The sequence below is a fragment of the Tribolium castaneum genome, chromosome 6, assembly GCF_031307605.1.
Source record: "Tribolium castaneum strain GA2 chromosome 6, icTriCast1.1, whole genome shotgun sequence".
NCBI classification, from domain to species: Eukaryota; Metazoa; Arthropoda; class Insecta; order Coleoptera; family Tenebrionidae; genus Tribolium; species Tribolium castaneum.
The window spans coordinates 19,433,288-19,451,016 of NC_087399.1; the positions used below are offsets into that span (position 1 = coordinate 19,433,288).

The window sequence follows — 17,729 nt, forward strand, 5'->3', positions numbered from 1 at the left end:
TCAAACAATGTCAAAGATGTTATTTAAAAATTTTAGACCTCAAAAAGAAACTCCGAAATTCTCTTAGCTTTCGTTTTTCATTGGTCTGGTGCGCATGCGCAGTTGCGTCTAACTTGTACATTTTCCCCACCAAACGTCCACAGATCACGATAACTAAAGCGCGTACAATCCTCAAACAACTTCTAAAGCGCTTAGGTCATGCTCCCCCGACATATGAAAAAAAAAACAGATTTTTATCTCAATTAGATCTAAAAGTCACTTCCCCCACCACCCGGACCACTAATGCGGACTTTGAGCTGGATAAAAGTCACAAAGTCATGATTAAATTTTTAATGTTTTTTTAACTTAATCGATAGACATGCGCGTAAGATTAAAATAACAATTTTTATAAATGTGGAATGACCACCCCTTCTATTCGAAAAACAACCCTAAAATTAACAAAAAAAAACAAAATCTACAAATAAAGCCTAATCGATACGGTTTTTTGCATATACGTAGCCCCTAAAATATTAATAAAAAATAGTTTAGCAAAAACCACCCCTTTGTATCTGGGGGTGAGTTAAGGGTAAAAATGTGAAAATTAAAAAAAAAACAAAATTAACCAAATTTAAATATGTTGTGTATTTTAGTGCGTAGATAAGGCTTTTATATTATGTTTTTAAATTTCACCCTTTGGGGGTGAGTTATTAAACAAAAATCTACAAATAAAGCCTAATCGATACGGTTTTTTGCATATAGGTAGCCCATAATATATTAATAAAAAATATTTTAGCAAAAACCACCCCTTTGCATTTGGGGGTGAGTTAAGGGTAAAAATGTAAAAATTAAAAAAAAATAACCAAATTTAAATATGTTGTGTATTTTAGTGCGTAGATAAGGCTCTTGCATTAGTTTTTTAAATTTCACCCTTTGGGGGTGAGTTATTAAACAAAAAGCTACAAATAAAGCCTAATCGATACCGTTTCTTGCATATAGGTAGCCTCTAAAATATTAATAAAAAATATTATAGTAAAAACCACCCCTTTGTATTTGGGGGTGACTTAAGGGTAAAAATGTAAAAATTAAAAAAAAAATTACCAAATTTAAATATGTTGTGTATTTTAGTGCGTAGATAAGGCTCTTGCATTAGTTTTTTACATTTCACCCTTTGGGGGTGGGTTATTAAACAAAAATCTACAAATAAAGCCTAATCGATACGGTTTTTTGCGCATACAGGTAGCCCCTAAAATATTAATAAAAATATTTTAGCAAAAACCACCCCTTTGTATTTGGGGGTGACTTAAGGGTAAAAATGTAAAAATTAAAAAAAAACAAAATTAACCAAATTTAAATATGTTGTGTATTTTAGAGAGTAGATAAGGCTCTTATATAATTTTTTTAGATTTCACCCTTTGGGGGTGAGTTATTAAACAAAAATCTACAAATAAAGCCTAATCGATACGGTTTTTTGCATATAGGTAGCCCATAATATATTAATAAAAAATATTTTAGCAAAAACCACCCCTTTGTATTTGGGGGTGAGTTAAGGGTAAAAATGTAAAAATTAAAAAAAAATAACCAAATTTAAATATGTTGTGTATTTTAGTGCGTAGATAAGGCTCTTATATTAGTTTTTTAGATTTCACCTTTTGGGGGTGAGTTATTAAACAAAATACTACAAATAAAGCCTAATCGATACGGTTTTTGGCATATAGGTAGCCCCTAAAATATTAATAAAAAATGTTTTAGCAAAAACCACCCCTTTATATTTGGGGGTGAGTTAGGGGTAAAAATGTAAAAATTAAAAAAAAAAACAAAATTAACCAAATTTAAATATGTTGTGTATTTTAAAGCGTAGATAAGGCTCTTATATAATTTTTTTAGATTTCACCCTTTGGGGGTGAGTTATTAAACAAAAAGCTACAAATAAAGCCTAATCGATACGGTTTCTTGCATATAGGTAGCCTCTAAAATATTAATAAAAAAAATTTTAGTAAAAACCACCCCTTTGTATTTGGGGGTGACTTTAGGGTAAAAATGTAAAAATTAAAAAAAAAGCAAAATTAACCAAATTTAAATATGTTGTGTATTTTAGAGCGTAGATAAGGCTCTTATATAATTTTTTTAGATTTCACCCTTTGGGGGTGAGTTATTAAACAAAAATCTACAAATAAAGCCTAATTGATACGGTTTTTTGCATATAGGTAGCCCATAATATATTTATAAAAAATAATTTAGCAAAAACCACCCCTTTGTATTTGGGGGTGAGTTAAGGGTAAAAATGTAAAAATTAAAAAAAAATAACCAAATTTAAATATATTGTGTATTTTAGTGCGTAGATAGGGCTCTTATATTAGTTTTTTAGATTTCACCTTTTGGGGGTGAGTTATTAAACAAAATACTACAAATAAAGCCTAATCGATACGGTTTTTGGCATATAGGTAGCCCCTAAAATATTAATAAAAAATGTTTTAGCAAAAACCACCCCTTTATATTTGGGGGTGAGTTAGGGGTAAAAATGTAAAAATTAAAAAAAAAACAAAATTAATCAAATTTGAATATGTTGTGTATTTTAGTGCGTAGATAAAGCTCTTATATTCGTTTTTTAGATTTTACCCTTTGGGGGTAAGTTATTAAACAAAAATCTACAAATAAAACTAATCGATACGGTTTTTGCATATAGGTAGCCCCTAAAATATTAATAAAAAATATTTTAGCAAAAAACACCACTTTGTATTTGGGGGTGAATTAAGGGTAAAAACGTAAAAAATAAAAATAAACAAAAATTAACCTAATTTAAATAATTGAAAATTTATCACATTTACTACAAATATTGTATGTATTTCAATGCGTACATAAGGACCATATATTTCTTTTTTTTTAATTTTACCCTTAGAGGGTGAGTTTTTAGCGTTTGTAAAAAAATGTTACTGGATTTCTATAATTACCATTAAATCTACAGTCATGTGGTTTACAATAAAAAAAATATATTACCATAAAGAACTAAGAACTAAATACTTTTTCCTTATCAAAAACACCCCTAAAGTGTACAAAAAAAAATACACATACAGTCAGATCGATTTGGGGTTTTTGCGTGCAAGTACCCACTAAAATAAAAATAAAACTTATTTAAATAAAATCCACCCCTTTGAATTAAGAGGTGAGTTAAGGGTAAAAATGTAAAAAATAAAAATAAAGAAAAATTTATCACATTTGGATATAAATAAACAAAAATTTATCACATTTAGGTATATTGTGTTTATCAATGCGTACAAAAGGCCCCTATATTACTTTTTTGGATTTCACTCTTTGGGGTGACTATTTAACTTTTATAAAAAACGGTTTTTACATTTCCATAAGTGTCTTCGAATCGATTGACAAGCGGTTTACAATAAAAAAATATATTATAATAATTATAAAAAACAAACACCACTTACTTAAAAAAGCCACCCCTAAAATTGACAAAAAAAAACAAATACAGTCAGATTAATATAGGTTGTAGCGTGCAAGTACCCTTTGAAATAGAAATAAAGATAATTTAAACAGCGAAGGAACTGGCTTACCTCGGCCCATGATTAGAAAACAGTTTCCTGTATAACTTGCATTCGCCATAACTATAAATAAATCACAAGGACACACGTCTGACAAAGTAGGCATATACCTGGATGGACCATGTTTTGTGCATGGCCAATTGTATGTAGCTATGAGTCGAGTGGGGTTAGGAGAAAATTTAAAAATATATATAACAAACGGACCTCAACAAGGGAAATATAACTATCGCAATGGAAGGACGTTTACCAGAAATGTCGTATTTCGGAATGTTGTAGCAAATAATACACGGCCACACACTATGCAACATAACGCAGATGAACCACTGCAACCTATTATTCTACAAATCTACGACGAATGGAATGATGATTTCGACTGGAATACACTTCCAGAATTTGAAGACAAATTTCTCGGCAATCTTCTTCCAATAATAAGAAGTATTCAACCGTTCTATACCGATTCATAATTAAGGCGGCAAGTATCCACCATGGAGAAGCCTGGTACGTCTGGACTTAATATTAAACAAACGACAACACACTTACAAATCTCAAGTGACGATGACGAAGATTCTTTATAAAACCTTTTATATTTACTAAATTGAAAAACATATGTTAAAACAATTTAATAAATGTTATGTTTTTAATTGTGACAAGTGTTTTTAATATAATCCATATCATACATAACAACTTACACCGTGTTAAGCCTGAAATAATCAATTTAGCTCAAATTCTATTACGTTAGGTCCAAAAGATCAGTTTGGTTTTAAAAACTATACAACCAGAAATTCGACAAATATTGGCGGCGGTACTTTCAGGGCGCGTATTTTTCACCCGCTAATAGGGAACGTGAGCTGGGTTTAGACCGTCGTGAGACAGGTTAGTTTTACCCTACTGATGACTCGTCGTTGCGATAGTAATCCTGCTCAGTACGAGAGGAACCGCAGGTTCGGACATTTGGTTCACGCACTCGCTCGAGCGGGCGGTGGTGCGAAGCTACCATCCGTGGGATTATGCCTGAACGCCTCTAAGGCCGTATCCTTTCTAGTCAAAGGTGGCAACGATACCTTTAGGAGTTTCGAGAGTCGACAGGCTCAAAACAATGTGACTTTACTAGGCGTTTAACGCTTGCGTACGAACGTCGCACGAGCCCTATTTGCCGTGTGAAGCCACCGATCGGCGGCGGGATCGATCCTTGCCACGTCCGACCAGGCTTCTAGACGGTCAATTATGGGTACATTGTTGTTCGACGTCGAAACTCGGAATTGTCTGTAGACGACTTACGTACCTGGCAGGGTGTTGTACTCGGTAGAGCAGTTTCCACGCTGCGATCTGTTGAGACTCAGCCCTCAGCTTGGGGATTCGTCTTGTCGGCGAGACGAGACCCCGTCAACGTTTAGAAAGCTGAGTGGATAAAAAATATACCCAGCCAGGTACACATTGTTTATATAAAAATTTCTAGTATGCAATGCAATGCAACTTGGGCTAATAACCAACATGAACTTACTATATTTTATTATTACATACGTACCTGGCAAGGTGTTGTATTCGGTAGAGCTGTTTCTACGCTGCGATCTGTTAAGACAGACTCAGCTTGGAGATTCGTCTTGTCGGTGAGACGAGACTCCGTCAACGTTTAGAAAGCTGAGAGGATAAAACAATACACAGCCAGGTACACATTGTTTATATAAAAATTTCTAGTATGCAATGCAACTTGGGCTAATAACCAACATGAACTTACTCTATTTTATTATTACATACGTACCTGGCAAGGTGTTGTATTCGGTAGAGCTGTTTCTACGCTGCGATCTGTTAAGACAGACTCAGCTTGGAGATTCGTCTTGTCGGTGAGACGAGACTCCGTCAACGTTTAGAAAGCTGAGAGAATAAAACAATACACAGCCAGGTACACATTGTTTAATAAATATTACTAGTATGCAATGCAACTTGGGCTAACCAACATGAACTTACTCTATTTTATCATTACAAATAAATTTACCTCTCTAAAAACTCTCACTCTTCTCACCACAATTTAATACACTTTAGTAGTGTACAGCCTTATTTCTCTCAAGTAACAAAAAGACGATGGTGTGGTTGGTGATAGTGATAGAAACCAACTAGTCTTAAAGAGTATGAGTAATAGAGTCAGAGATGAATAATACAAGAGAGAGGAAAGAAAGAGAAAGAGAAAGAAGACAGAGAGAAAGAAAGAAATTAAAAGGAAAAGAAGATAGATGATAGAGAGAGAGAGAGAGAGAGAGAGAGAGAGAGAGAGAGAGAGAGAGAGGAGGAAGAGTAGAAGAAAGCCAGCAAATTTATTCGAACGACATACTTCGTTCTACGGACTTAGCACATAGCTCTCGCCTAGCACATAGCTCTCGCCTAGCACATAGCGCTCGCCTTGCACCATTCACTGCTTAATAACTACTGCATATAATAAAGTCACGATTGCTCATGTGGTAAAATAGTAATGACACAATCATTTTGTTTAAAGGTATGCAACCAACATTACACAAAACGCGCGCTAAAGTTGCCTAAAACCACGAAGTACTACGTATACTTTAATTGTAACGCAACTGGTTTCACAGTAAACGTGTATGAAAATTGCCTATATTCAAGAAGTACTACATTTGTTTAAATATTGTATTACTGTTACGAAGTACGACGTTTAAATATTATGAATTATTTTTAGTTGTATATAAAATCATAGCTATTTTTGTAAATTAATAATGCAACCCGCAATACACCAAATGTGTATTAATATTGCCTAACTTGTACGAAGTACAACGTTCATTTAAGTGCATTAAGTATGGTGCTCTGTGTGATGAAATACGACGTTCATGTGACCATAAAGTAACAAACGAAGTACGGCGCTCACAAATGCAGCACTCAAAATTATTGTTTCATTGCACGACGTTTGCTTTGTTTCTGACTGCGACGAAATGCAGCGTTCATTTGACTTTGTACATAGTACAGACGAAGTACGACGTTTGCGAAGTACGGCACTCAAAATCGTGATTTTCATGTACGACGTTTATTTGCACGTCCTGCCGACTGCGACGGAGTACAGCGTTCAATTGACTTTGTACATAGTACAGACGAAGTACGACGTTTGCGAAGTACGGCACTCAAAATCGTGATTTTCTTGTACGACGTTTATTTGCACGTGCTGTCGACTGCGACGAAGTTAAGCGTTCATTTGACTTTGTACATAGTACAGACGAAGTACGACGTTTTCGAAGTACGGCACTCAAAATCGTGATTTTCTTGTACGACGTTTATTTGCACGTGCTGCCGACTGCGACGGAGTACAGCGTTCAATTGACTTTGTGCATAGTACAGACGAAGTACGACGTTTGCGAAGTACGGCACTCAAAATCATGATTTTCTTGTAAGACGTTTATTTGCAGTTGCTTCCGACTGCGACGAAGTATAGCGTTCAATTGACTTTGTACATAGTACAGACGAAGTACGACGTTTGCGAAGTACGGCACTCAAAATCATGATTTTCTTGTAAGACGTTTATTTGCAGTTGCTTCCGACTGCGACGAAGTACAGCGTTCAATTGACTTTGTACATAGTACAGACGAAGTACGACGTTTGCGAAGTACGGCACTCAAAATCATGATTTTCTTGTAAGACGTTTATTTGCAGTTGCTTCCGACTGCGACGAAGTACAGCGTTCAATTGACTTTGTACATAGTACAGACGAAGTACGACGTTAGCGAAGTACGGCACTCAAAATCATGATTTTCTTGTACGACGTTTATTTGCACTTGCTGTCCACTGCGACGAGGTTTAGCGTTCACTTGACTTTGTACATAGTATAGACGAAGTACGACGTTTGCGAAGTACGGCACTCAAAATCGTGATTTTCTTGTACGACGTTTATTCGCACGTGCTGCCGACTGCGACGAAATGCAGCGTTCATAGTACAAACGAAGTACGACGTTCACAAAGTGATGAAGTAAAACGTAAACAATAAATAATAATAATGCAACCCACAATACACTAATTGTGTATTAAAATTGCATAACCTACACGAAGTACGACGTTCAAGAATACTAAAGAATTTTATTTGTGTTGTATATAATGAAAAAACAGCAAATTTTTTTGCAAATTACGTATCTGTAAATAAATGTAAACATTTAGCAACTAATCAAAATTGTTTTTTTTGCCTAGATATTAAAGTAAAACATAAAAATACATTAAATTTATAAAATGCAACCCGCAGCACACTAGATATGCATTAATATTGCATAACCTTCACGAAGTACGACGTCCAAAAATATTAATTTTTTTTTATATTGAGGTTAAAAGTGAGAAAACATAAATTAATAATAATGCAACCTGCAATACACTTAATATGTACTGATCTTGCATAACCTTCACGAAGTACTACGTTCAAATATAAATTAATATTATTGTGACCCGCAATACACTAAATTTGTATCAATATTGCATAACCTACACGAAGTACGACGTTCAAGAATATTAAAGAATTTTATTTGTGTTGTATATAATAAAAAAACAGCAAATTTTTTTGCAAATTACGTATCTGTAAATAAATGTAAACATTCAGCAACTAATCAAAAGTGTTTTTTTGCCTAGACATTAAAGTAAATCATAAGAATACATTAAATTTATAAAATGCAACCCGCAGCACAACAGATGTGCATCAATATTGCATAACTGTTACGAAGTACGACGTCCAAAAATATTAAATTTTTTTTATATGAAGGTAAAAAGTGAGAAAACATAAATTAATAATAATGCAACCTGCAATACACTTAATGTGTACTGATGTTGCATAACCTTCACGAAGTACTACGTTCAAATATAAATTAATATTATTGCGACCCGCAATACACTAAATTTGTATCAATATTGCATAACTTACACGAAGTACGACGTTTGAAAATATTAAATGTTTTATTTGTAGTTTGCATATAATAAAAAAAAAAACAAATTTTTATGTAAATTACGTATCTATAAATAAACGTACACATTTAACAATTAAATAAACATAGTATTTTGGCCTAGATATTAAATTAAAACATAAAAATGCATAATATTTATTAAAATGCAACTTGCAATACACCAAATGTGTATTAATATTGCATAACCTTTACGAAGTACGACGTTCACGAAGTACGTCGTTTACGAAGTGCGACGTTTACGAAGTACGTCGTTTACGAAGTGCGACGTTCACGAAGTACGTCGTTTACGAAGTGCGACGTTCACGAAGTACGTCGTTTACGAAGTGCGACGTTCGCGAAGTACGACGTCTACACATTAGGGCACTCAAAATTATTGTTACGTTGTACGACATTCAGACGTTCCAACTGCGACTAACTACAGCATTCATTTGACTTTGCACATACGACGAACGAAGTACGACGTTTACGAAGTACGGCGCTTAAAATAATTTTGTTTTTATTAATTAATTATTTTTTTTAAAACAAACGTTTTTATAATTAAATTTTATAATGGTTTAAATATAAAGTATGACTTTTTAATATTATCAATATTTAAAATATTTTCTCCCTTTTGTGTGTATGCCTTATAGTTATAGAGCTGTGCGCTTCGGTAGACGTCGCCTGTGGAGCTATGTCAGTGGAGCGGTGCGCACATCCAATACCGAGCGGCTGCCTCGATCGGTGTCGCGCTGGTATACATATGGTAGTGGTGTGTGTCGATGCGTTGAGTGAGGCGATATGAACGGTGTAACGGTTTAGTCGAAGTTTATCATAAATGACGACGACAAAACGACCGATTATGTATACGTTCTGCATTTGCTTCCAATTTATCGACGTTTATCGCACATTTCCGCTATCGAATTCGAATAGGGCTTTGCTTGCGAGATTGCTTTATTTTGTGATTTTGTGGCTCGCCCAGTTCCCCACAGCGAGATTGCGGATGCGGCAAAACGTATTCTCTTACGTTGGCGGTCCTTATGCAATCAAACTTTGTTGAACTAACAAATGTTTGTGATTTAAACAAACAAAAATAATAAATGCGTCAACTCTCTAATATCCGAGCGAGAATATTTATATAATATTCGTAACGTTTATGGATTCGAAAGAATTTCATAAATTCACGTCGCATTCAATCTTGCGAAGAGTGAAGAGAATGTTTGAACTTTTAAATCGGCAAAGGTAAAAAATAATATTATAAATATTATTATTATGCCTTTATTGACCGATATATGTGTTGTGGTGTTTAACGACTACGACGACGATGATGACGATACATTTATCTCTATATCGTACGAAGAAAAGAAGAAACAGCGTGGCGTTACTTTCTTATATGTTAGATTGTTTCGCACAAACGCGCATATTCTTCATCTTTATAAACGATGATGATGAGTATTTTATTCTCTCGTCTGTCTCAAAAAACACAAAAACACAGTTCCCTGGTTGATCCTGCCAGTAGTCATATGCTTGTCTCAAAGATTAAGCCATGCATGTCTCAGTACAAGCCAAATTAAGGTGAAACCGCGAAAGGCTCATTAAATCAGTTATGGTTCCTTAGATCGTACCCACATTTACTTGGATAACTGTGGTAATTCTAGAGCTAATACATGCAAACAGAGCTCCGACCGGAGACGGAAGGAGCGCTTTTATTAGATCAAAACCAATCGGTGGCGGTTTCGCCGTCATCGTACAACTTGGTGAATCTGAATAACTTTACGCTGATCGCACGGTCTCGCACCGGCGACGCATCTTTCAAATGTCTGCCTTATCAACTGTCGATGGTAGGTTCTGCGCCTACCATGGTTGTAACGGGTAACGGGGAATCAGGGTTCGATTCCGGAGAGGGAGCCTGAGAAACGGCTACCACATCCAAGGAAGGCAGCAGGCGCGCAAATTACCCACTCCCGGCACGGGGAGGTAGTGACGAAAAATAACGATACGGGACTCATCCGAGGCCCCGTAATCGGAATGAGTACACTCTAAACCCTTTAACGAGGATCAATTGGAGGGCAAGTCTGGTGCCAGCAGCCGCGGTAATTCCAGCTCCAATAGCGTATATTAAAGTTGTTGCGGTTAAAAAGCTCGTAGTCGAATTTGTGTCCCGCGCCGCCGGTTCATCGTTCGCGGTGTTAACTGGCGTTTCGCGGGACGTCCTGCCGGTGGGCTTAGCTCGAGAGGGCGGCCCAACTCAATCCCGCCGCGGTGCTCTTCATTGAGTGTCGAGGTGGGCCGGCACGTTTACTTTGAACAAATTAGAGTGCTTAAAGCAGGCTAAAACTTCGCCTGAATACTGTGTGCATGGAATAATGGAATAGGACCTCGGTTCTATTTTGTTGGTTTTCGGAACCCCGAGGTAATGATTAATAGGAACGGATGGGGGCATTCGTATTGCGACGTTAGAGGTGAAATTCTTGGATCGTCGCAAGACGGACAGAAGCGAAAGCATTTGCCAAAAACGCTTTCATTGATCAAGAACGAAAGTTAGAGGTTCGAAGGCGATCAGATACCGCCCTAGTTCTAACCATAAACGATGCCAGCTAGCGATCCGCCGACGTTCCTCCGATGACTCGGCGGGCAGCTTCCGGGAAACCAAAGCTTTTGGGTTCCGGGGGAAGTATGGTTGCAAAGCTGAAACTTAAAGGAATTGACGGAAGGGCACCACCAGGAGTGGAGCCTGCGGCTTAATTTGACTCAACACGGGAAACCTCACCAGGCCCGGACACCGGAAGGATTGACAGATTGAGAGCTCTTTCTTGATTCGGTGGGTGGTGGTGCATGGCCGTTCTTAGTTGGTGGAGCGATTTGTCTGGTTAATTCCGATAACGAACGAGACTCTAGCCTGCTAAATAGGCGTATTTCGACATCCCAAATGCCGGCTGGAGCCGGGTTCGCCCGGTCTCTATGTGCGGTTTTTACTGTCGGCGTACAAACAATTCTTCTTAGAGGGACAGGCGGCTTCTAGCCGCACGAGATTGAGCAATAACAGGTCTGTGATGCCCTTAGATGTTCTGGGCCGCACGCGCGCTACACTGAAGGAATCAGCGTGTCCTCCCTGACCGAGCGGTCCGGGTAACCCGCTGAACCTCCTTCGTGCTAGGGATTGGGGCTTGCAATTGTTCCCCATGAACGAGGAATTCCCAGTAAGCGCGAGTCATAAGCTCGCGTTGATTACGTCCCTGCCCTTTGTACACACCGCCCGTCGCTACTACCGATTGAATGATTTAGTGAGGTCTTCGGACCGGTGCGCGGTGGCGTTTCGACGTTGCCGATGTTGCTGGGAAGATGACCAAACTTGATCATTTAGAGGAAGTAAAAGTCGTAACAAGGTTTCCGTAGGTGAACCTGCGGAAGGATCATTAACGTGTAAATGTTGTTGTTTAGTTGTCACACATACACACACATTTTGTCTGTGCTGATCAACAAAAAACACACATACATACACTATTCGTATGATGATCAATTCTCATACAAAATTCTTTATTATGCGTCGAACGGAAAAGCAACAACGGGTCGTCTTGCATTAAGCGGATCTGTTGTTACGTTTTTCGATTTATTTTATAAATCGATTGTAAACGTGCCGTAAACGACGTTTTCAAAGAATTTTTTCGAACATTAACACGAATCAATATTGTCGAAAGATGGTTATGTGCTAACGTTTTATTATTGCTTTCGCAGTGCCGGTCTTAGCGTATTTCCATCATCGTATTCGCTTCGAAAAAAAGTACTAATACACAGTGGTGGTGTATAATTAATGTGCAAGAGATGTTGTTGTTGTTGTTGTAGTATTTGTATATGGTGTAATGAAGCATCCGGATTCCGGACGATTCTGTGGTGACGTGGGAGTCATGCGCTCAAGTCAGTTCCACCACCACCGGCGCTCGGTTTGTTTACACCGTGTCGCCAATAAAAGGGCGAAACCGAGCGTTCTCCAGCAGTTGCTCACTGTGCATCAAACCGGTGAGTAACTCTGGGGGTCGAGCCGTGCATCAAACCGGCAAAACCTTCTCCGACGAGTGGTGCTTGCTGCGCATCAAACCAGCACACCATCTCCACCGCCCAGACCGACCTGGGGCTTGGTAGGGAAATTACGACCGAGGACAACCGTGTAAATAGTGTATATAGTTAGGGATAGTTATTATTATTACTTTTATTTATCTTGGGGATTTGTTATTTTTATTTGTACAGTTTGATAGAATAAATAATTGGTTTGAGTTAGAAACCCGTTTTCTCTCTCTCTTGAGGCTTTCCAAAAGGCCCAACCGCAACCCGATCTCCGACAAAGCCGCCCGGAAAAAGGACATTACAATGGTTGGAGTTATTTATAATAACAAACAAGAATGAATGAATGAATAATAATGGTGTCTGCCAATACGATCGTACTTTATGTACACGACTAAAACTTTATACATACAAACCATAATAATAAATAAACTCGAAACAACCAACAACAAAATTAATACGCTACTGTACATACAAATACACATTTATACATACCATCATTTTACTTAACCGATGGTGAGTGATGTTTGAAAAATAAACGCTTAGGCTTACGGTTTTGTAAGCCAGTCTTTGCGTATTTTCTTCATCGTATTCGCTTCGGAAAAAAGAAAATAAAGATGGTGTATAATTAATGTGTAAAAGAGATGTTGTAGTTGTAATTTAATTTGTAAATGGTTGGAGTTTATTAATAAATAAAAGGGGCTGTCTATTCGTCTGTACTTTATGTACAAGACTAAAACTTTATACATACAAACCATAATAATAAATAAACTCGAAACAACCAACAACAAAATTAATACGCTACTGTACATACAAATACACATTTATACATACCATCATTTTACTTAACCGATGGTGAGTGATGTTTGAAAAATAAACGCTTAGGCTTACGGTTTTGTAAGCCAGTCTTTGCGTATTTTCTTCATCGTATTCGCTTCGGAAAAAAGAAAATAAAGATGGTGTATAATTAATGTGTAAAAGAGATGTTGTAGTTGTAATTCAATTTGTAAATGGTTGGAGTTTATTAATAAATAAAAGGGGCTGTCTATTCGTCTGTACTTTATGTACAAGACTACAAAAACGTTTTATAACAATAAAAAGCTCGAAACAACCAATAACAAAATATACTACTACTATACTACTATACATACAAACGCACATTTATAAATACATAAAATCAATTTACTTTATCGATAGTGAGTGATGTTTGGAAAAAAACGCTTAGGCTTACGGTTTTCGGGTACCTGGGTTCCGCATGCGTCGAAGTAATAATTTACTTTAACGACGCGACGAACCGTAGGAATCTAAATAAAAAAGTTTATTAACTTTTTTAGATTCTGTGGGTTTTAAATGATATACGCCCGACTGACGAAGGAACGTTTTGCACTGCCTGTGCTTTTCTTTTGATTCGTTTTTATGTCGACGGACGTTCTTAGAATGCCCACCAAACGACGTATCACACAAAACACCCTACAATTGTATTGTTTGGTAAATATTGTTGTGATTAAGTTTGCAGCTGTGGCGTTTGTTTGAAGAAAACGTCTGGTTTTTCGACATATTTTCTATTTAATAAATATACATAATGCTTATCGCAAAAGGAGCAGAGTTTTATAGACAAAGTTGATAGAGAAAAAAAACCTAATAGATATATATACGTATTTATAAAACGTTAATATCATCGGGTTATTCTTTATGTAAACTTAAACTATAACTGCATACTCTTTTCGATAAGTAGAAACAAATGCCACTTTAATTAAATAAAATATTATAAAATATAACGCCGAACGTTTCTTTCGATTGGTCCGTTTCTCACATATACATCACAATTGTAATAACCTTAAGTAGTTATTTTTGTTGTTGTGTGATGATGAAACGATTTCGATGTGGAACGGTGCGTTATGTAATAATATTTTAAATTTGTTTGAAAAGATTACCCTGAACGGTGGATCACTTGGCTCGTGGGTCGATGAAGAACGCAGCTAATTGCGCGTCAACTTGTGAACTGCAGGACACATGAACATCGACATTTCGAACGCACATTGCGGTCCTCGGATATACTGTTCCCGGACCACTCCTGGCTGAGGGTCGTGTCAATTTCAAAGACTGCTCGGTTTTTGTCTTAAACACAGCGCACAATGTTGTGTAGACAATTACGTCGGAGCGTGTTGGGTGCAAATATGACGCGTTACTATAATTGTTAATTGATTGTCGGTTGTCATAATAAAATATTATGCAACGTAGACAACAATAAAAACAATATAAAAAAATAACGCGGCATCCTAAAACGCAATAGCGGCTGACATTCTTATTAGTTTGTTGGTACAAGTTGGTTTAGACGTAGCACGTCCGATATTAAAAAGCAGCCACAACGCTTAAATTTCGAACGAAGCGATCGTCGTGTCCGAGACGTTAAAGTTGTTTATATGCATATTTTATGCACTATAATTAACAACAACAACATTCTCGCAACGACGTCAGATCGATGTTTGAAATTGTTTGGAGGCAGCCATATAAACGGAATACGTGTAATTATCGTCTGACAAAATAAAGGCAAATTTATATTTGCGACCTCAGAGCAGGTGAGACTACCCGCTGAATTTAAGCATATTATTAAGCGGAGGAAAAGAAACTAACTAGGATTTCCTTAGTAGCGGCGAGCGAACAGGAAAAAGCCCAGCACTGAATCCCGCGGCCGAAACCGGACGCCGGGAAATGTGGTGTTAGGGAGGATCCGTCATCCCGAGATTGTGCGACGCGTCCAAGTCCATCTTGAACGGGGCCACAGCCCATAGAGGGTGCCAGGCCCGTAGTGACCGTTGCCGATAACGGGAGGATCTCTCCTCAGAGTCGGGTTGCTTGAGAGTGCAGCCCTAAGTGGGTGGTAAACTCCATCTAAGGCTAAATATGACCACGAGACCGATAGCGAACAAGTACCGTGAGGGAAAGTTGAAAAGAACTTTGAAGAGAGAGTTCAATAGTACGTGAAACCGTTCAGGGGTAAACCTGAGAAACCCGAAAGGTCGAAAGGGGAGATTCAGCGTGACTCGATAGCGGCGCTAAATGATCGTGCGACGAACGGCGTACGCGTCGTTCGCGCCTTTTGTTTATGCGAACCGAAGTCGAACGCGTGCACTTCTCCCCCAGTAGGACGTCGCGATCCTTTGGGTGTCGATCTAAGGCCCGCGGTGGAGCCCGTTCGAACGGTTCGCCGTTTCGGACGAACCCGCGGTGTTTCCCGGTCGACTCGCTCGAAGGTATGCATATGGCGCCGGGCCGCTACACAGTTAGCGTCCGACCATTGGCAAGCGCGTTCGTTTATGACGGTAATCGCACCTGGTGTCGGTTCTGTCTACGAATGGCTGTTCGCCAATGAGTTCTCGGACAGACTCGGTTGAAACGCCGATCTGCGACGCTATAGCTTTGGGTACTTTCAGGACCCGTCTTGAAACACGGACCAAGGAGTCTAGCATGTGCGCGAGTCATTGGGACATGACTAAACCTAAAGGCGCAATGAAAGTGAAAGTTCGTCTTGCACGGACTAAGGGAAGATGGGCGGCCGTTACGGCTGTCGCCCCGCACTCCCGGGGCGTCTCATTCTCATTGCGAGAAGAGGCGCACCAAGAGCGTACACGCTGGGACCCGAAAGATGGTGAACTATGCCTGGTCAGGACGAAGTCAGGGGAAACCCTGATGGAGGTCCGTAGCGATTCTGACGTGCAAATCGATCGTCGGAACTGGGTATAGGGGCGAAAGACTAATCGAACCATCTAGTAGCTGGTTCCCTCCGAAGTTTCCCTCAGGATAGCTGGCGCTCGTCGCTTACGAGTTTCATCCGGTAAAGCGAATGATTAGAGGCATTGGGGTCGAAACGGCCTCAACCTATTCTCAAACTTTAAATGGGTGAGATCTCCGGCTTGCTCGAACTTTATATGAAGCCGCGAGACTCGAATCAGAGTGCCAAGTGGGCCATTTTTGGTAAGCAGAACTGGCGCTGTGGGATGAACCAAACGCCGAGTTAAAGCGCCTAAATCGACGCTTATGGGATACCATGAAAGGCGTTGGTAACTTAAGACATCAGGACGGTGGCCATGGAAGTCGGAATCCGCCAAGGAGTGTGTAACAACTCACCTGCCGAAGTTACTAGCCCTGAAAATGGATGGCGCTGAAGCGTCGTGCTTATACTCGGCCGTCAGCGGCATGTGCGGTCGGTTATTTAATTAACCGGCCATGAAGCCCTGACGAGTAGGAGGGTCGCGGCGGTGAGCGCAGAAGGACTGGCCGTGAGGCCGTCTGGAGCCGCCGTCGGTGCAGATCTTGGTGGTAGTAGCAAATACTCCAGCGAGGCCCTGGAGGACTGACGTGGAGAAGGGTTTCGTGTGAACAGCCGTTGCACACGAGTCAGTCGATCCTAAGCCCTAGGCGAAAGCCGATGTTGATGTGGTGTAGATATGTCGTTGGTTCGTTTTTAATTCGAACGTAAACGTACGAAGCGAGCACACACCCATTGGGCGAAAGGGAATCCGGTTCCTATTCCGGAACCCGGCAGCGGAACCGTTAATAATTCGGGCCCTCGCAAGAGAGTTCGTCGGGGCAACCCAAAAGGACCCGGAGACGCCGTCGGGAGATCCGGGAAGAGTTTTCTTTTCTGCATGAGCGTTCGAGTTCCATGGAATCCTCTAGCAGGGAGATATGGTTTGGAACGCGAAGAGCACCGCAGTTGCGGCGGTGTCCGGATCTTCCCCTCGGACCTTGAAAATCCGGGAGAGGGCCACGTCGAGGCGTCGCGCCGGTTCGTACCCATATCCGCAGCAGGTCTCCAAGGTGAAGAGCCTCTAGTCGATAGAATAATGTAGGTAAGGGAAGTCGGCAAATTGGATCCGTAACTTCGGGATAAGGATTGGCTCTGAGGATCGGGGCGTGTCGGGCTTGGCGAGGAAGCGGGTCGCGGCTGACGTGCCGGGCCTGTGCGAGGTGAAGCGTTGTTCCGTTTCGGCGGTCAATGTCGAATCCGAGTTCGGTCCCGTGCCTTTTGGCCTCCCGCGGAACCGTCTTGCTGCGAGGCTCCGGGTGCGCCCGTCAGGGCGTCCGGAAGTCCTCTTCGGCCGCCATTCAACGGTCAGCTCAGAACTGGCACGGACCGGGGGAATCCGACTGTCTAATTAAAACAAAGCATTGCGATGGCCCCTGCGGGTGTTGACGCAATGTGATTTCTGCCCAGTGCTCTGAATGT

At 39.6% G+C, this 17,729-nt stretch overlaps 2 non-coding genes and 1 pseudogene across 2 annotated transcripts; all 3 read left to right on the forward strand.

Moving 5' to 3' along the window:
* The first annotated feature begins 9,936 nt into the window (after positions 1 to 9,936).
* Positions 9,937 to 11,859, forward strand: LOC135266603 (small subunit ribosomal RNA). The gene has a single exon (XR_010334740.1). It is a non-coding gene; the product is annotated as a small subunit ribosomal RNA (ribosomal RNA).
* Positions 11,860 to 14,430: 2,571 nt separating this feature from the next.
* LOC135266617 (5.8S ribosomal RNA) lies at positions 14,431 to 14,587 on the forward strand. Its single transcript, XR_010334751.1, has one exon. It is a non-coding gene; the product is annotated as a 5.8S ribosomal RNA (ribosomal RNA).
* Positions 14,588 to 15,064: 477 nt separating this feature from the next.
* Positions 15,065 to 17,729, forward strand: part of LOC135266615 (large subunit ribosomal RNA) — a 14,235-nt pseudogene continuing 11,570 nt past the window's right edge.